We start from the raw sequence: 21,764 nt of genomic DNA, 5'->3' as shown, positions 1-21,764 counted from the left end.
CTCTCATCTCTTCCTATTTCCATTATTCATTTATAACTCTTTCTCCTAATATTTTTCTATTGCTTCTGTTCTCTGCTTATATTTATATATATATATATATATATATATATATATATATAATAATGCTCTATTTCTATTGTTTCATTTATACCTCAATTTAAAAATTGAAAACCCACTGAATTATAAACCATCGTAAACCAAATTTTATCAAATTGTATTTGATTTTTTTTTTCAAACCATGCAATTAGGTTCAGTCAGTGTTTTGACTTGAAAAAGTGACCTAAAACAGTAGAATATATTTATTATTTATTCAGTATTTAAATTAATTAATACAAAGTTATTTAACTTTTCAGCATAATTATCTTGTTATGAATTTGTAATTATATATAATAACTTTCTCTTAATTTGAGTAAATATTAAGCATCAACACCATTATTTGTGTATTCCTATTCATTTATTGATTTTTATTTTTTTTATAAAACATTAATATTATACAGAAAAAGAAACAATGAGGAACTCTCTTATTTTGGCTTCCTACACAACTTCTTCTCTCAGTCACATAAAAACAACAAAAGACTCTTTTGTGTAGCTATCTTGATCACGAGACATCACCTTAACATTGCCAATGACGCACTTTTCTTTGAAAATAATAATTAACTTTCATCCTATAACTTTCACTATATAACTTTCACAATACAATGATTTGAAAATAGATGAATTTCAAAAGGTGAATGGTTGTGTCACTTTGGTGTTGGGAGTAAGTTGAAGATAATTACAAAAGCAAGAAATAAAGAAAAAAAAATACTTAATATGTGACAGTTAAAAATTGTCAATGTATTAAATTTAATTTTAAACATAAACAATAAATAAATTGAATGAATCTAGAGTATTAAATACTTCAAGCATTTTACATTTTACACTACTATCATATTTCCCAACCAAAAATTAAATACTAGGTGATTATTATTTGGATTTTTTTATATAAGGATTAAAGTATTTCTTAAACAGTCCGTTTTAATTTTATTTATTTTTGTTAATAAAAAAAGTAAATATTGATCCTAAAATAATACACATTGTGACTCTTTCTACACTTTTCAACTTTAACATAATTAATACAACACACAAAATATAGTAGGAAGTAGACTTAGTTGATATTATTATTGTTCATTTATCTGCCTATGATGAACATTGAACAAAATTAATATAATACATAATATATAGTATGAAGTAGACTTAGTGACCATAGTTAGCATCATTATTGTTTATTTGGCTGCATATGTGATGATCATATATATATATATATATTAAAAAATATATTAAAAAATATATTTAGTGACCATAGTTCACACTATTATTTTTTATTTATCTGTCTATATGATGAACAAAATTAATAGAATATACAATATATAGTAGGAAGAAGACTTAGTGAATATAGTTGATATTATTATTGTTTATATGTGTGATGAACATAATTGAACAAAATTAATACAACACACAATGTATAGCAAAGGAGATTTAATTACTATAGTTGACACTATTAATGTTTATTTGTCTGCATGTGATCAACAAAATTGAACAGAATTAAACAAAGAAGTAGATTTGGTGACATAGTTGACTCTATGTTTATGTGACCAGCATACATGGTGCATTGAAGACCCCATTTAGTAATAATTTTAAACCATGGTGAAATGTTAATGTCATTTGAAATTTAACATATACGAAATTATGAACAAAATTTACAGTAGTTTAAAATTTTATGACTAAAATGCTTTAAAGAAATTTTTTTCAAAGAAAATAATAGATTGCACACATTCATCAATCTATCCAATTCAACTTCAACCAGAATTGATAAAATAACAGTAATCTACAAATAAATAAAAAATCACAAAATCAACCTTTTAAGTACATTGTAAAGCTACCAATCCACTTTGTTGTGCAGATTAAAATAGATTAAAATGATGTTCTTCTTGTTAATTTACTTTGTTACTGTTTTCATTCTCAATGTATTATGTTTGGGATGGAGGATTGGGGTAAATCCTTTGAGAATTGTTGTGAGTGGAGAGTGGGAGACGGGAAGAATATTTTGTTTTGGAAAGATGTTTGGGTGGGCAACGAAGATTTGAAAAGTAAATTTCCAAGATTGTTCTCTTTGTGTGGTAGTTTACAGTCTTGTGGGGAGTGGGTTAATGATAGATGGGAGTGGAAGTTAATTTGGAGGAGAGGTCTGTTTAATCGGAAAATATGCCAAGAAGTCCAGTTGTTACAAGAAGTGCATGGAAAGACCCCTATGTTGAATTCTGCAGATAGTCGAGTTTGGAAGGCTGGTAAGGATAGTGGTTTCTCAGTAAAATCTGTCTATGATCTTTTAAGAGACCCTGTTGAGGGAAAAAGTGTGTTTGTCTTCCTCTGGAAGACTATTGCTTTGCCCTCAGCACAGATTATCTCTTGGAGGGTGTTGATTAATTCGATTGCCACAAAAGCTAACTTGGAGAGGCGTGGAGTTTTGGTGGATACCAATCTATGTAGTTTTTGCAGGATGGCTGTGGAGTCGACAAAACACATGTTTTTTTATTGTAGGATTGCTTGGTTAGTCTGGAATCAGTGCTATACATGGTTAGGGATTGCGTCGGTTGTCCATGTTGTCCCAACAGCTCACTTCTTGCATTTTATTTTGCTAAATGCTCTTGTCCAGGTTAATGTAGTTTGGAATTGTGTTTGGATAGTTGTAGTTAGTGAATTATGGAAGCACAAGAATAAACATATTTTCCAAGGAGGGGTGATCGATCCTTGTTCACTTTGGCACAATTAAAGGCTTCTAGGGTAACTTCTAAACCTGTTTCTGCTAGTTTTACTTACTCTTAGTGGTGCATTGATCCTAAGGCTTGTATGTTTTCAATAAAGTGAGCTTTTATAAGAGTTACTCCTTCGGTTGGGTTGTTTGTTGTTCTAAGCTTCTGTTTTGTTCGCCCCTTGTTGTGGTTGCAAAGAGATTGTATTGGGTTTGGTTTTGAGTTTGTACGGGTTAGATTTGAATTTGTACGGGTTAGTTTTGAATTGGTACGAGTTAATCTTAAAAATGAACGGGCTGTACGGTTTTTAGTGGTAGATTTGTTTGTCTCTCTCTATTTGTTGGTTTGGGAGACAAGAGAAATTGTCTCATATTTTTTAGGTATGTATAAGGGTTGAACCACCCCTTAAGTGGTTCCTGTTATTCAATCCCTTTTGCTAATAAAAAAAAATCTCAATTTATTATGTATATATACTTTTATTTACCATTTCCATGATCAAATTTTAATTTTAGTGTATGAGCATTATGCTATGAGTTTCAAATACATACTTAACATAATAAATTAAATTTATTCACAGGTTGAAAGAGTTTGAAGTCTTTAGGATTGTCGCATCTTTTTCAAATTCTTACATCCATTCTGCTATTGACTCCCTCATTTTCTAAAGATGATCGAAAGGTAAATAATATATATTCAATTTTGTTTTACCTAGCAATTGAAACCGTTTGTCTTACAGAAATATACTTTTGCAAAGATATACTTGAGGTATGTCTTTTGTATAATACTTTCACTTTGTACTTTATTTTTTTCCTCAATTAATTTTCACATTTCTTCTATCTGTGAGAAGTTATATCTTTCCATAAATTACTCTTAGGTTTTTATCCTTTTATGATTTTTTAAAATAAATCTAATAATGCATATTTATTTAAATAAAATCTTGAATTACTTTTAAGTTAAGAAGAGTTTGGATTATATTCAAAATGAACTAATTAACCTAAAAATGATTTTATGCAAGGTTGAACATAATATTTTCAATGTTTAAGCATCTACATGAAATTCACTTAGTGGGACTATTATTTTAAATTTCTTTTTCATTTTTTTAATTTATTTTGTTCATACTACAGACTTACATAGTCTATATGGGAGAATATCCAAAGGACATGGAAATCACAGAATCATTTCACACCAGTATGGTTCAAAGTGTCCTCGGCAGGTTCATATATAAGCCTTAATCGTTTCTACTCAACTCACTTAACATTGTCTGTCTAACATTTTCAAATACAAAGAATCTTGTTTGATTTAAATCCTATTTTGGAGGACTGAAAAGAAAAATAATGTAATAAATTGCACCTGAAAGAGAACAAATCTTTTATTTTAAACCTATTATCAATCAAGAATATGGAATTTTTTAACTAACTTGATTAAAATTCCATATGACATATATATCCATCCAGCAAATTTGCATCAGATACTTTGCTGCACCACTACAAGAGTTTCAATGGATTTGTGGCGAGGCTAACCAAGGAAGAATCAGAAAGAATGAAAGGTAATTTTTTTTTCCAAAAAAATGAACTAAAATATATTAATAAACATAGTACTTGAAATATTCCAATTGTACATATGTGTCTATTATCTCAAACCACATTTTCATCAGCTTTTGCTTTATTCATAAATATATTTTTGGTTTTGGTTCATGTGATATTCGTGAAAATTTGAAATTTTTGGACAGGAACGGATGGTGTGGTGTCTATTATTCCAGATAGAGTCCACAATGTCGATACATCAAGGTCCTGGAACTTCCTTAACTTTCCTGAAGATGTCCCAAGAGCAAATGAAGAAAGTAACACAATTGTTGGAGTAATCGATAGTGGAATTTGGATTTCTAATGCCAATAGCTTTAGTGATCGAGGCTTTGGTCCACCACCACCGAAATGGAAGGGAACATGCCATAACTTCACTTGCAATAAGTAAGTAATGTTTCTTGTAACATGCTACAACACATATACATAAACAGCAAGCCTGGTTTCAATTTTTAAACTCACATTTTAAATTTTTTCATGTCAAATGTCAAATTTGAACGAACATCCACCTCAATAGTAAATCAACGTGGATCCAAACATATACACCTAAACTTAAGTAATAAAATTTTCAAAGTAATAATTATTAAAAGATATAAGTAACCATTAAATTACTTATCTATGATTGCTTGCTTGGTGATTTGTTTGTAGCAAAGTAATTGGAGCAAGATATTTTCGCATTCGGGGTCAGTTCAGGCCACAGGACATCATATCTCCAGTTGATACCAATGGTCACGGATCTCACTGTGCATCCATTGCTGCTGGAAACCTTGTTCCCAATGTAAATCTGTTTGGACTTGGCTTAGGAACAGCAAGAGGAGGAGTTCCATCCGCACGCATTGCTGTGTATAAAGTTTGTTGGACAGCGGGTTGTCAAAGTGTTGACATTCTTGCAGCATATGATGCAGCCATTCTCGATGGTGTTGATATTCTTTCTGTTTCACTGGGACCAATATCAATCAGACAACAGAACTATTTTGAAGACATATATGCAATAGGAGCTTTCCATGCAATGAGGAGGGGCATATTAACTTCTAAATCTGCAGGCAATTCAGGTCCTGGTCGTGCTACAATACCGAATCTTGCACCCTGGCTCATTTCTGTGGCTGCCGCCACTATAGACAGAAAGTTTTTCACTAATCTCAAACTGGGCAATGGCCAGATCATCCGGGTAATTATCCCTTTAACTTCTTTTACTTATTTTTTAAAATATTAAAAAAGTAACAAAAGATTTCTCTCAACATATACAGGGAATTTCAGTGAACACATTTTAGTCTACCACAGAATGGTTACCCTATAGTTTATGGTGGAGATGTACCAGCTCCTGGATTTAGTAGTTCCACATCACGGTACCAACGTTAATTTTCTTTAAATTCCAATGTTTCTTTTCCATCTAATCAAGTTGACGCAGTTAAAGAAGCAATATTGAATTAATGGTTAACACTTTGTAACGATTAAAAATTTTAATTTTACAAAATAGTGAAGATTATTTTAAACATGTATCACTATAATAATAATATAATTTATTTAAAAAACATATATAAATTAAAAATTATAGAAAAAGGTCACTATAATAAATTGTATTTTAAAAAATTCAAGCTTGATTTTTAAATATAATAAAATTATAAACCTTTACTAATTCTTCTGATATATTATTACTATATTAGAATCTAATTAGTTGATAGTTAATTAGATATCAATTTAAAAATTATTTATTAATAATAAAAATTACTTTATATATTAATATTTTTTAATTTTTAAAATAATATTTAATTTAGTTAATATAATGATTAATTAATTTTTCTCTAAAATTAATTTTTATTTAATTTTTTTTTTTTGTAATATATTGAGAAGGAAATTAAATTTTATAAATAATTAAAGGAATTAACAAAGTAATTTAGCCTTATTATTTGGTAATTTTTTTGGAATCTTCTATTACAATTCAAAACTCCATTCTAACATTAGCATCATTGATAATTCTTTAAATGGAGCTTTGGTGATTAAATAACTGAATTTTATAAATAATTAAAGTAAATAGCAATTTAGACTTATTATTTGGTAATTTGTTTCTAATCTTTCTATTACAATTCAAAACTCCATTCTAAGCTTAGCATTGCTTAGGTTGTGCACTAACAATTCCTTGAATGGAGCTTTGGTGAGAGGAAAAATTGTTTTGTGTGATGGCTATGCTTCTTCTGTACGTGTGGGATTTGCTTCTGGAGCTGCTGGTATCATATTCCGCAGTACATTGCCTTTAGTTGTTGCAGATGCATTTGCATTGCCAGAAGTTCACATTAGCTCAAGTGATGGGCAATCCGTATATAATTATTTAAAGTCAACAAGGTACAAACTTTTCATCAACACATAAATATCATACATAAGTGCTATAAAATTTTGCTCAATTATTCTTGAATAAAATGATTTATATGTCATGTCACCGATTTGTAGTAATCCAACAGCTATCATATCCAAGAGTTACGAAGGAATAGACTCAGCGGCCCCTTTCATTGCTCGTTTCTCATCAAGAGGTCCAAATACGATCACTCCAAACATTCTTAAGGTAACTTCATGGTACAATATACAATCAATCCAACCAATTCAAGGTCATTTGCTTATATATAAGTTATCTCTTGATGGTGTAGCCTGATATAGCAGCTCCAGGAGTTAACATTCTGGCTGCATGGTCTCCAATTTCTCCTATTTCTTCAGTTAATGGAGATAGTAGAATATCGTATTTCAATATAATATCTGGAACTTCAATGGCATGCCCTCATGTTACTGCAACAGCTGCTTACGTCAAATCATTTCATCCCAGCTGGTCTCCTACTGTACTTACATCCGCATTGATGACAACTGGTAATGGTCTCCTTGCCATCTATGCATGCTAAACTTATTTTATGCCTTCCATGGTTAATTTAAAAAGACTAATTCTTTCTTTTCTTTCCTCACCTGAGTTATTGTTGGAGTTTTTAATTTGAATACACACATATGATTTCATTTACACATATATAGATATGGAACTTTTATTTTTGTTGTGAGATCATGAGTAACTCATTTCCTTAAATATGATAACCTAAAACCTTATGCATTATCACCCTAATGTACATTTGTGTTGGGAAAAACTAGATTAAGTTCAATTATTTTGTGGTATATCTTAATGGCTAAGTATGTATATGTTTACTACCAAATTTGTTGGTTTATCATTTACAGCTACCCCTATGAATCCTGCACTTAATTCGGATGCTGAATTTGCTTACGGTGCGGGACAAATCAATCCTTTAAAGGCAGTAAATCCTGGACTAGTTTATGATGCTGGTCCGAATGATTATATTGAATTTCTTTGTGGAGAAGATTATAGTACAACAATGTTGCGACAAATTACGGGAGATAGCAGCACTTGTACATCAGCAAATAGAGGATCTGTTTTCAACCTTAACCTCCCATCTTTTGCTCTGGCAACCGCTCGCTCAAGTTACAACCATGTCACTTTTGGTAGAACTGTCACTAATGTTGGATCAGCTAGATCCACATATAGGGCAAGAGTATCTGGATATCCATCTTCTTTAAACATCCAAGTAGTGCCAAATGTTTTGACCTTCACATCTGTGGGTCAGAGGTTGCCCTTCATCCTTAGGATTCAAGGAACCATTAATACAAACTTGGTTTCTTTTTCTTTGACTTGGGATGATGGCACTCATCAGGCAAGGAGCCCTGTTGTTGTTTATGTTTCATAAATTCTCTGTTACCAAGGCGAATGGTAATGATTGTGTAATTTGTTGTTTGTTTCTCTTTTTTTTTCTTCCTGTTGAAGTTTAGTGAAATATTCTGGGTGTGTTGTAAGCCACAGAACTTGTGATAAAGTGCTATGTAAGCCAAGAATAAAATCAAGATAATAATTACTTGATCCAAAGTATTTTCTACTGCTCTTTCTGAGTAATTTAGATATCGTTATTATATTGTATGCATACATTCATTATCATTGGTTATTAAAATGAGAAACCGTCTATCCTTCTTAGTAATATAAATGTCATTATACTACGATTTTTTACCTGTTAAAAATATAATATTTTTATTATATAAATTTGGTTTGATAAAATATAGAAGGATTTAAAATAATGGTGTCATAAATCTATACTATCGTCTAACTTTGTTGGAATGAATGTCAAGTATTAAAAGAGTGAACATATTTAACTTTTTGATAATTCAGTAAATTATTATTTAACACTATACCAAATTTTCTCTGTTTCCAATAAAATCAAACATAGAGAGAAACAAAGATATACAATTTTATAAGAAAAACTCTGTATTTAAAATATACCACCTAAGGATATTAATATAGAAAACAGAATACAAAACCTTTGTACATTGGCAAACACTAGATGGATTTTGTTACATGCTTAACATATTTAAAATTAAGTTTAAAAATTTACCTTTATTTGGATATCCATCTGTACATAGGGCAATAGTATTTGGATATCCATCTTCTTTATCCAAATAGTGTCAAATGTTTTGACCTTCACATCTGTGCGTCAGAGGTTGTCCTTCACACTTAGGGTTCGAGGAACCATTAATACAGACATGGTTTCTTATTCTTTGACTTGGGATGATGGCATTCGGCAAGGAGCCCCATTGTTGTTTATGTTCCATAAATTCTCTGTTACCAACGTGAGATTAATTTGTTGTTTGTTTTTCTTTCTTTTTTTCTAGGTGTGTTGTAAGCCACCAAATGTATGATAAAGTGCTATGTAAGCCATGAATAAAATCAAGATAATAATTACTTTTATCCAAAGTATTTTCTACTGCTCCTTCATATGTCGTTATTATATTTTATATACATTCATTATTATTGGTTATTGAAATGAGATCACATTGTGTAAATGATATTTTAAACCATCATTTCACACTTAAATAAATTATTATTTTATTATAATATAATATTTTATTTTAAAAAACGGTTCTACAATGTTTGTTTTTACTATTTGATATGTTAAAACCTTATTTTTCTTAGTAATATAAATGTCACTATACTGTAGTCATCCATAATCCTTCAGATAATGACAACTATAGTAATAACCAAATAATAAACTCTTATAAAATACTTTTATCACAATTCAATTAAAACTAAAGAAGAAAGGAGGTTCATGAGATGTATCTAATTTATTGAGATTCTTTTGAGTTGTGGTAAGTGTAATCACAACTTAAAGAGAAGATTTTATCATTTTGTAAGGTAAGATTTGTACTCATTCATATATATTAATTTGTTCTTATTTCTAGTAAATGTGAAATCTTAAATATATTCCTTTGTGTCAAAGATTGAGCATCTCCAACGCATGTCTAGATATCTCGTTAGGATAAAGTCTTATTCCATATTAATAAGTTTATTAATGTTTAGTTTAACATCACAAAATTAACTTATAAAATGAGGTTTACATTTACTACTTCTGTAGTATAATTTGGCTGTCCAATCTCCAACCATTAATCTTGAGTAAAACCCAATCAAAATTCCTATTAGAGTCACTAAATAATATGCTAATTTAAAGACCTTAATGTTGGAGTTGTCACTTGAAAAAGAACTTAAGATACCCAAATATCTATCCACTACCTTTCTAACTCTTCTTTTAAATCCTACTTCTCTAAAGTATGTTTATAATTTTGTTCTTTTGATTTATTGACTAATAATATGTAGGTGAAATTCAAGATACATTTTAAATATTACCGTCGTTTACTAATTAATATTTATTTTAAAAAATGGATTAATAAAAAGGCGGTTAGAGTGTGAAAAGTTTATGACTAATGAAGTAAGTCTAAACTTTTTTGAATTTAAATAATTTAATATTGATTGAGTTTTTTTTTTATGACATTTGAATAAGGGAAAAAGAACCTTACTTCAATACAACAGTCAAATTCAAAGAAAAACTATTGTTAGTGTAATTTATTATAAGATCACAGTTTTCATTTATAAGAATTTTTTGTTTATTGTTGATTATGTATAAGTATTTTGTTTCTTTTTTTTCATTATTTGAATTGTTTGTTAATAAGCTCTATCTAACACAAGTAGAGAAATCAGTGATTTTCAAAGAAAATAAATAGGAAAAATGGAATATAAAAAAACATTTTGATAGGACTGACTTTAATAAACATCAATAAATAGCAGAAAAATTTCAGTTCATGATTACGTAATCAAATTTTTTTATTGTTTACGATCAGACTATATTTTATATGATCATTTGAGGCCTACAATACCATTTTTCTTTCATATTGCTCTGCATTTGTTTTGCTTTGGGAGCTTAATGGGAAGGAGAATATTATATATATTATTTTTTATCAATAAAAAAAATAAATAAATATAAATCATTTTAAGAATGATTTAATCTTATGTCACTTCAATTCATCTAACAAAAGACAAACCCTCTTCACAAACCACAAAATATACACCTTATTAATCTATAGAAAACTATTTATTATTAATTGAGTACATACAAATTAAAAAAATTGAAACACGAATTTAAAAAGGAAAAGCAAACTAAAACTGAAGAAATTTTAAAATTACCTATCACTAAACTTTTAGTTGAGCGAAAGAGAATACCTCAAAAATACATATATGGTTTGTTACCATATAGTATCTTCAATCAATGATAAACTAGTGGAACTCACAACCCCTTGATTAGCTTCATTCTCTGCTTTGAAGCACTCCCAAATGAAGTCGAATCCCTTCCAAACACGAAAAACAGAGGTAGGAAGACATAATACCTTTTAAATAGAAACTTTTCGACTATTAGACAAAAGAAGGAACACGTGTGGGTCATTCATGAAAATAATTGACTATTTATATATTTATAGGAAGCCAAACGTCTCCGACACACAAAACGACATTATTTATGAATCGCAGGATTTAAACCCATCCAACGACACACAACAAAAGACTCTTCACCTCAACCATGTCAGTTGTAATCATCATGCACGTGAATACAACCCTTCACTCATAATAGCATTAAATGCAAAAGACTTTCCGTGCAACAACTATAGGAAATACCAAAAATTGGTAATTGAAAAATCTTCATCTCTAAGACCATTGAATGCACTAAAAAAAATCATGAAATAGAAATTAATTTTTAGAAATTAAAATAATTAGTTGCAATAGTAACTAAATTAGAGACTATTTTAAAAATTAAAAAAGAATTGGTTTCTAAATTAATTTTTATTATTTTCTATTATTGTTAAATAGTTTCTAAATTGGTATCTAATTAGCAATTAAGGTTTTAGATATCAATTATTTAGTTTTTAAATTTAGTCTCTAAAACCTTGATTGCTAATTAGATACCAATTTAGAAACTATTTAACAATAATAAAAAATAATATAAACTAATTTAGAAACTAATTTTTTTTGTCTTTATTTTAGTTCCGTAACTAATTATTTTGGTTTCTAAAAATTGATTTCTATTTTATGATTTTCTTACAGTGATGGTTCAACCAGCCAAAATTATTCAAAGTCACTCAATGGTGAAGGTGCGGAGAAACCAAAAGTCTGTGAGGAACTTTGAGATTTCCGACATAACGGCTACCAGATTACAGATACGTCTAATCAGAAGAATGCAAATATAAAACCCCGTACACAGAGTTAAAATCAATTTGACAAGGCCAATACGAATACTCAAAGTAAAGGTCAAAATATAAAGTGTGAACTTACTAAATAAAAAATATAAATAGTAAAGAAGCCCAAAATTGTGTAGTATAAATAGGAAGTTTAATTAGCAAGTAAGTAGAGTGTTTTTTTAAAGAGAAGATTACTTAATATTAAAAAAAAAGTTTATTCAATCTAATTGAATCCAAATATTGTGGGTTATTATATTTTAAGTGTTTTGATCAAACTCATTTTAATCAAATTAAAAATCATTGTTTAAAAGTTTAGGGTTAAGTTTCGATATTAAACTCAAATCCAATCCAACTCATATGTTATATAAGACATATTTTTTAATTTTAGTATATGAAAGATGAATATTATAAGAAAATTACATATACTAGTGAGTTTTTTTATTTTATTACTTATAGATAATTATGTTTAATATTAAAAATTTAATAAAATTGAATAAGATTTATTAAAATTAAATCCATCAATTAAATATACAAATGAGAAAAAATATTTTAATAAATTTAATGTCACCATTAATGTTAATTAGAACGAATACAAATACATCATCTTCAAGTAACCATCTCTTCTTTCTTTTACATAAAAGAGTCAATAAGAAAAACAAAATACGGTTGTTTCCATCTTTCTCTTTGTACTTCCTCCTGTGGTCTTCTTTACCTTTCTGAATTAATGACTTTTACACCTTCGTATCGAATAAGTTTGAAAACAAAAAGAGAAACAAGTAAATAAGCTTAATAAAACATTTATCTCTTTTTAGTTTTAAAGGCTTAAAAAAATTATCTTTGATGACACAAAAGAAATGGTGAATGATTAATGTTTATAAAACAATCATTTGAGTCTTTAATAAAAAAAGAAGTAAAAGGATTTAGGGGGAAATAGTGAAGAAATAAGCAACGACATCATGTGGATATCTAAAATGCATAAAACAAAATGTGGTTAGGTTTACATTGTAGTGTCTTATGAAAAAGAATTTGAGAAATGTACTCATTTGAGAGTGAGAAAACAAAGTGAGTGAGGGGAATTGGAGAAGAGAGCACGGTAGACAAATAGCCACTTGTCTTAATTCAACCAATGGATCAAACTTCATGCCCTTGATGACAACAATTGTAAACCAATACAAAAACGCAATGTGCGTAAAGAGGATGGAACAATGGAAACAAAACCAGAAAAAATAGAAAAAAAAATGAGGATCAGAGTATGTATATATATATATATGTGTGTGATAGAGAAAAGGAAAAAAAAAGTTTGAGAATGGAAGTCTGTATCTCAAAGAGACAAAAGGGGATCAGAGAGAAGGGAGAAAGCTTTAAATACATTAATATTCTAACTGATTTAAGAGAGGGAGAGGTGGGTTGTTGATAGATAGGGAAGTGAGAAGCTTTTGATAAAGAGGAAGATGAGAAGTTTTTTATAGAAAGGAAAATGAGAAGTTTTTGAAAGAGAGAGAAGTGAAAAGTTGTTAAAAGAGTTACGTTTGATTTTCAGATTATAAAATAAATAAAAAATAAGAGTGTACCAAAAAACAAAATGATAGAAATGTCCAAGATAACAATAAAATGACAAAAAACCTCTTATTACATATTTTTAAAATAATAAAATAAAATATTATTATAAAGATAAGATGGGAAAATAAATGTGTAAAAAAAAAACAGTTAAAGAGGAAATCCCCTATATATAGAAGAAGATATAGATTAAACATTATTATTTTTTTTTTACTTTCTCCTAACTTTCTTACTTAAACATTTTTATATCATCTTTAATTAAAGTATCTCAACTATTGTAATTTCTATACTTTTATATTATGACATTCTTTAGTCGTCTTTTACTTCACCAATATACTATAATCTAAACTTTCTTTCTAATGGTTAATAAAATAAAATTTTAAAAATACTAAATTTAAAACTAACCCAATCTCATCATAAAACCAATTTATAAAATAAGATTTAAAACTACTTGCATAATATAATTTAATCTTATCTTTAATTATTAATTAAAGTAAAGTATTCTTATAATTGTAAAACTCGAATAACAATGTAAAGAAAAACATTTTAGCTTAGGAAGTGAATTTCAAATATCTTATAAAATACTTTTGCATATCTTTATCTTGTATTTTTTTTTTAATTTAAGATTTGATTTGATTACTTACCTTTATATTTTCTTCCTTCACTACAAGAAACATTTATGCAGGGTTACTAGTTTCTCAGGGCTTTCCATTTAATCATTCTTGTGTTTTTTTAACCATAATTATTTACATATATTATATTTATTTATCTATATTTTTAAAGTATTTTTTCAATAAATAAAACAAATAAATAGATATAACATTCATCAATTAACATGATATACATATATATAACTAAATTAAAATTTATACAAAAATATATCAAGTAGACACATTGAAGTTCAAACTCAAAAACAGAATATGAGTTAAAAAACTATGAGGAATTAATAAAAGAAGAATACTGCTATGAAGTACTGCAAATGAAAACCTAACATTATTTACAAAACCCAAAATAGGACAAAAGTCATTTCCACATTATATTATACCAGTGGGAATACAGGCAGTCTCACGCTTGTGTATCTACATTTTTTTTTAATTTTTTAATTTATATATATTTATGTTTAATATTAAAATTCGAATAAAAAATGTCATTATTCGCACACTTATATTAACAATATAAAAATTTATAATACATAATAAATAAATAAATAAAAGTCATTATCATCATCATTATATAAAATTATTATACTTTGGTGTCAATTGGCTTAACCAATGCGAGTAATTAATCATCCTTCTAAGTAATATATATTTTTAAGTGATTAATACTTATGAGACCAATTTTTTCAATAAAAAATAAATAGACTTCTAAATATTTATTTTCTTAACATATAAATATATTTCTATAAAAGGAGAATGTAAAAACTAAAAACATGACAAATAAAGTACATCTCTTATTGCGTTGGTAAATTTTCTGATTGATGTTATTGGGTAAAAACATTTTTAAAAAGTATAATGTTAGAGTCTTATTTTATTTTCTGGACACATATTTCAAAAAAAGTTTTAGGATTTGAAAATTTAAAAATTGCATTCAAGTAGTTACAAAATAATTAAATAAAATAATAAAAAAGAACCAACCAAGAACGTGTGCATAAACCAGCTTACTAAATATTGATTTTAAAAATTAAAAAAAATATTAATTTTAAAATGGAGAAGTAATTTATGGAGAAAGAAAAATAGCTAAGGGGGAATCCCCTTTATTATAGTAATAGACTATTCATTGTTTAAAATATTTGTCGATAAAATAAAACTCAAAGATTATAGTTTTTAAAAATGTTTTTACCCAATACCTTCAGCAAGAAATTTTCCCTAGGCAAGGCAAACTATACACTACCGAGACTTTATTTGTTGTTTTTTTTTATTTCTACAGTAACTTATAACCAATTTCAAAGGAAAGACTTACTTGTTTTATTTGATTACTTTACACCCAATCAATAAAGACATTACAACTATCTTTCTCAATTGATCCAAGGAATCCATGAATGCATTCTTTTGCCTGAGTGTTGCATTGGGGACATTTTCCAACCACAGGAGATCTATAAACTCAAAGACAACCAAACCAGAAATCTAATAAGCATATATTGTCGAAACAACCCAACCGGAAAAACTGCTAACAGAACAAAATAGGTAGTTATCCTTGTTTCTTTTTAAACATACTGATAAAGAATCTATATTCTGTTTTTATTGGGCCCCTGTATTTTTGGGCTTTTTCTCTTTAGGGTTTCTGTTTTTTACTTTCCAGCACCTACATACACTCTTGTACCGATTGAGCATAATAATATAGAAAATATATCTTTCTCTTTCGCTCTCTCTGTTGCAATTCATCACTGTCACTTTCTATCTTTTTCTTTTTGGTGCAACATTGGTTTTGCCTTTGGCTTCTTGGTTCTTTCTTTTGTCAAGCAGGGCATCTTTCTTCCATCTTATTCTAGCTTATGCAGGTTTGATCTAACAACCCCAAGACTCGCGTCAACTCTGTTACATACCATTCCAATGTGTTTAACAAAAACTAAGTACAACTACAACAACAATCTAATATAAAGAGTGATATATTAAGTAATTACAATAAAAGTAGACTTTACTATACAATAGATAGTATAAAAAAAAAATTATTTGAAGTACGTTTTAGATATAATGTAGTGTGGTGGATAAGGGGTTCGGGTTTGTCGGGTTGATGGCAATCAAGGAAAGCAAAAATTGAACACTTTCTCTTAAAAAAAGCTTTGGAAAGCCTCACATATTCCTTCACTAAATGAGAAATTCGCTCATATGATATTATAAACAAAAAGCAAAAAATATAATAATTAATTAGACAACAAGTAAGTACATAAAAAAAATATCGACGAAACAGAAAATGGAGAATCTTTGTTCATGGATTGGTTTTGCCAATTATTATAAGAAATAAAAAAAAACAATAATTATATACATACTTACGAATTTGTGAGCACTAACTAGGCAGAAGTCATTGAAAAACAGTACTAACTAGTTGATTTCGTGGTTCTTGGAACGAAACTACTACTTCTGATATTTTGAATATGAAAATAGAAAACGAAGTTTAATGGGTTATATAGCCTTCAGTTTAGTTTCAAATTTAAAAATATTTAAAATTTTTGAAAATATTAAAATTTTGAATTTTCTTTTTGAAAATTAACAAAATTCAAAACTTTGAAAATTTTGAAGTGTTTCGGAAAAGCTTTATTTGAAAATTTAATTTTTTTTAAAATGTAAAAAATTTGAGAAAATAGAAAATATCGCATAATAATAAAATGAAATTAAATATTGATATGAGGATAAAATAGGAAAAAATTGAGGGAAGTTAAAGAGGGGAATCCCCTTTATATATTTAAAAATTTTGAATTTTTAAAAATTTAAAAATTTAAAAATTTAAAAATTTAAAAATTTTGAAACATTAAATTTTGAAATTTGAAGGGTTTCGAAATGGTTTTAGGGAATGAAAAATTGAAAAATTTAAAAGTTTTGAAAATTTAAAATTTTTGAAAAATTTAATGTGTTAAGAAAATGTTTTAGGGTTTGAAAAATTGAAAAATTTTAAACTTAAAAATTTTGAAAAAAATAAAATATGAAAATATAAAAATTTTAAAAAAATGACGTAATGCCCATAATAATTTAATAAAACCAAATATTGATATAGGGATAAAATTGAAAAAAAATTAAGGAAAGTTAGAAAGGAGAATCCCCTTTATATATAGATAGACTAGTGATATATATATATATATATATATATATATATATATTTTGGTAATTATCTGTTTGTGTAGATAAATGTGTGAATGCTTTGTATTTATATCTTCATTTAACTATAAAGGGATCCTTATATATTATGTTGCCTTTAATACATAATAACAAATAGTATAAGGAGAATATTCACATATACTTATATTTATAAACATAAATAAAATTAACAATACTTGATTTTTGAGATAACAAAATATCTTTACAAACAACATTTTTCGTAAATTTTTCATTTTCTCCTTCAAGGTGTCATTCTTTAATAAGAATTTTGGTTGAAGCTTGAGAAACACCTCTTAGTAATGCAACATATAATTAATCATGACAAAAAACGTGTCGTGAAAGGTAAATTTCAATCTTAAGTATAATTTGCCTCCTGTGATTTATTTTATAGTAATGGCTAAACTTAATTTCACAGAAAATTGTTTCCTAAACACAAATAACGGGAATAGAGACATTTTATTTATTTATCTATATTTATGTATAATATTAAAATTGAAATAAACCATATTACATATAATTTTATATGTTATTTATAAATTTAAAATATATAATTATTAAATGTTTCCTTATATGTATTTATATTTATTAAAATAAATTACAAATATATAAGAGTGCGAATACATATAGATACACTTATGATAATATTATAAATAAAATATGCAGATTTGCAGTAGTAATATTATAAAAAGTTTACGCGTGGAAATTCATCGAGTGAATTTTTTTATATGTGGTCCAAGTAAACAATTTAAGTAGAACTGTTTTTTTTATTTACTATTGGTACGGATTTGAAACCTAAATGTTTTGATTAAATCAAACAATTCATTACTCTTTATGTGAATTAACTTTGTAATTAAAATTGATATAGTTTTAAATAATCGTTTTAATATTTTAAATTTTAAATTAATTTTTAAAAGACTAATAAATATTAATTTAAAATATAAAATAATAAGTAATTAAAATTTTTGGTAGTTAATAATTAAATATTAATTTATAATTAATTTATAATTTTTTATTAATAATAGAAACTTTTTCGAATATCAATAACTTTTTTATTTTACAAAATATCTATAATTTAATTACACATTAATTAATTATTTTAATATCTAAAATTATTTTTTATTTAATATTTTTTTAGTGTTTCTTTTCTTACAAACAATTTTGAAAGTTAATTTAATTAATTACATAATTGATCATTGCTATAATTTATTATTATCAAAACAAAATTTTATTTAGATATATTCTGTAAAATCTATTTTTAATATTTACAACAATTCATTTTATAGAAATTCATGCTGTAATATTTTTCAAACCAATAAGGGATTAGTGTAATATAGAAAATATTGAAAAGTTTGACACATATAATGATTTATAAAAGATGGATTTGTTTTTCTCATAAACATTATGCATGTATACGTGGGTTTCAACGTGACTGGTGTGTCCTATACTCTGGCCTTCATAAACGATGGGCTTTGTCACTCAGTATTCAACTTTATCTTTGTCTCCAAAACTTCTTTTTCAAATTTGTTTGTTTCTAAATCTTCTTCAGTGGTAATCCATTGCTTGAGCAATGCCATCGTAAAGAACAAAATTCACAAAAATTAAAACAGAATATAATATCGAATTTAACACATGTTATATTTAAAATCACCCCAACTACCAATTTTGAATATCACATATTTTATATTTTTCAACCAGTATACACATTAATTTTATATTTTTCATACCTACAAGAGATTGAACTAATTGAACCGTTACAATAGAACAATTATAATTGATAGAACAGTTTTTTTTATCAGCAAAGAATAAAATTAAATAAACCGAGATACTTTAGAGATATCACAACCCTTATACAAACTCGCACTCGTACAAAAAGTATAGGTAACATCTAGCACATGAAGAAAGAGAAAAACTGTTGCAAAATTATTGCCAAGAGTATACAACCACACAAGGTTCCAAAACTACTGAAAAAGTAGTTATAATTGAAAATCTAAAATATTATGAGATCATATTTATCATCTAATAACACCCCACAAGCTGAAACATGTATATCTTTCATGTTCAACTTGGATAAGTTGTCACGAAATGACCGAGGATGCAGAGGTTTGGTCAAGATATCAACCATTAGAGGAAGAATTTGGGATTAAATAAATGAGACCTTCTTAAAGTTTAGTATGAACGAAATGACAATCAATTTCAATATGTTTCGTCCTCTCATGAAACATGGCCTTATAGGAAAAGTGAATTTGGCGTTTGAGTTTGGACAAGCGTGGGTTGTGGTTGGAGATCATGGAGTTTAAGTATGGAGGTTGGAGAAGCTTGAAAGAGCAGAGGGACAATAACAACAAAGTCTCTCTTTGGTGGAAAGATTTGAAGGAGAGCTGGAAGTCGAAAAATTGGGGAGGGAAGTTTGAAAACTACTTTACTGAAAGCTTGGAAAAGGGAGAAAAATTCTTTTTTGAAATGACAACTGGACGGGTTGTGGTGCTATGTAGATTCTCAAGACTCTTTTATTTAATCGCTAATAAATAAACGAATAAATGTGAGATAAATATACAATAAAAGGACAATATTTATAAAAAAAAATTAAATTATTTATATTATTTTAATAGACTCTTTTGATCAATAGATTCTTAGATGTTTAATGTAAACTAAATATTAGATTACATATCTAAGTATTAATTTTTTTTTTAATTATATCCATTTTGAGATTGAAATTTATATGTTGTGAGATAGATGGGACACTTTCTCTTGGAAAAAAGAAAATTAACTGTTTCATGTACATTTCAGATGTTAAAAAAGTGATTAGATTATAATTAGGTGTGATATAGATGAAATGCAATTAATTGAATCTTTAATTAAAGGTAAAACATTTTCCTTTACTTTTAAAAGTAATAAAAATAAAAGAGTAAAAGTGAAGCTTAATTATATTTCCAGCTTAATTAGAATTAGAGGTAGATATTTTCCCAATAAAATAAGTTTTTTTCTTGAAGAAAATTCTAAATAAAAGGCCAAAAGAAAAAACAATGATAAAGTTGGTTTGGATAAGTGTTTACTCCTCCTCGTGCTCTACCCAGACATTCTCTCATCTTATCCTTGTTTTGAGGGACCTATCAGTTTGTGGTTCTTCATTGTTTGTATTTTTAAATAAATAAAAAAACTCATTATGTTTATACAATATTAGGCGTAATATTCTTTAATAAAGGATACATTTAAATGATTTTTTAGTACTTTTTATAACAAACTTTCCATTAGTTTAATTTGTGTCCAAATTACTTTAATTGACATGTTTAAAATAGTATAATTTTCCTTGGTAAAACTTTGTAAAATAACTCCAAACTCTAAAAAGATTTGATAAACCAACTAATAATTTATAAAGTAGTATGATTGAGTTATATTTTTTTATCAGCAGTATATATTTATAACAAAATGGAAATAATTGAGGTGTTCTAATCTTTTAAAAAGTATGTAATTTGCAAATTTCATCTTTACAGTATGATTTTAGTCCATTTCCCAATCCCTTTTCAATGTTACATTAAGTAGTAAGTTGCGAATATATTTACTATTTCATTTAAATTCATGCACTACAACAAGAAAATAGAAATTTAACGGTACTATAACAAAATTGATATTTAGTGTTGGTTAAGCATTACTAACAAATAAATACTGATATTTAATATTAGCTTTTTAAGACCAATTCTAGGTTTGACTAAATTTAAACTGATGTTAATTTAGTATTAAATTATAAATTGATATTTTAGTTAAAACAATTTAATGTGGATCAAGTAAATACTAATGTTTTTTATTTTAAAATTTATTTAATTTAATATTTTTTAATTTTAATATTAATTTAAATTGAGTCGATTTGTTCAACATATGATAATATTTTAATTTTTTTATAAAACATTAATCTTCAACAAAATAAAGTATAAAAAAAATAAAAAAATTTAGTGGATGAAAGAGATGAACATGGATAAAGTAGATGAATATGAAAGAAAAAGAAGAAGAAAAAGAGTGTGGATGAAGGAGATGTGTGTCTATGAATGAGATGTGTGAGGATAAAAAACCTTATTTAAAACAAATTTATAAAATATTTAAATAAAATCAACTTCTTAAAATTTAAAATAACTAAATATTAAACCAAATTTTATTATTACAAATATTTGATAGTTAAATTCTTAAAAAGCCTTAAATTCGGATTCTCAATGTTTTAATTAAGTGCTATTTCTAATTAAAATTTGAGTTGCGCAGAATAATTCTTGTTTACATGTTGACATAAATTACTCCAACTCTAATAGAAAATATAATTCCAAATGCAGTATTTTTTTTAAAGCATATTAATTAATTAAACATATTTTAGAAAAAATATTCAATACACTACACTGTGAAAATATTATCTTCTAGATGAATATTTTAACAAAAAAGGCTTAATATAGAGAAGTATA

General features: G+C 26.9%; 2 pseudogenes; one reads left to right on the top strand and one right to left on the bottom strand.

Moving 5' to 3' along the window:
• The first annotated feature begins 3,925 nt into the window (after positions 1 to 3,925).
• On the top strand, positions 3,926 to 8,112 carry LOC137826203 (cucumisin-like; annotated as a pseudogene).
• A 7,321-nt stretch (positions 8,113 to 15,433) lies between these two features.
• On the bottom strand, positions 15,434 to 16,442 carry LOC137825401 (nicotinamidase 1-like; annotated as a pseudogene).
• Between the last annotated feature and the right edge of the window lie 5,322 nt (positions 16,443 to 21,764).

This window comes from Phaseolus vulgaris, chromosome 8, assembly GCF_000499845.2.
Source record: "Phaseolus vulgaris cultivar G19833 chromosome 8, P. vulgaris v2.0, whole genome shotgun sequence".
Lineage (NCBI taxonomy): Eukaryota > Viridiplantae > Streptophyta > Magnoliopsida > Fabales > Fabaceae > Phaseolus > Phaseolus vulgaris.
This window is presented reverse-complemented; position numbering and strand designations above follow the sequence as displayed.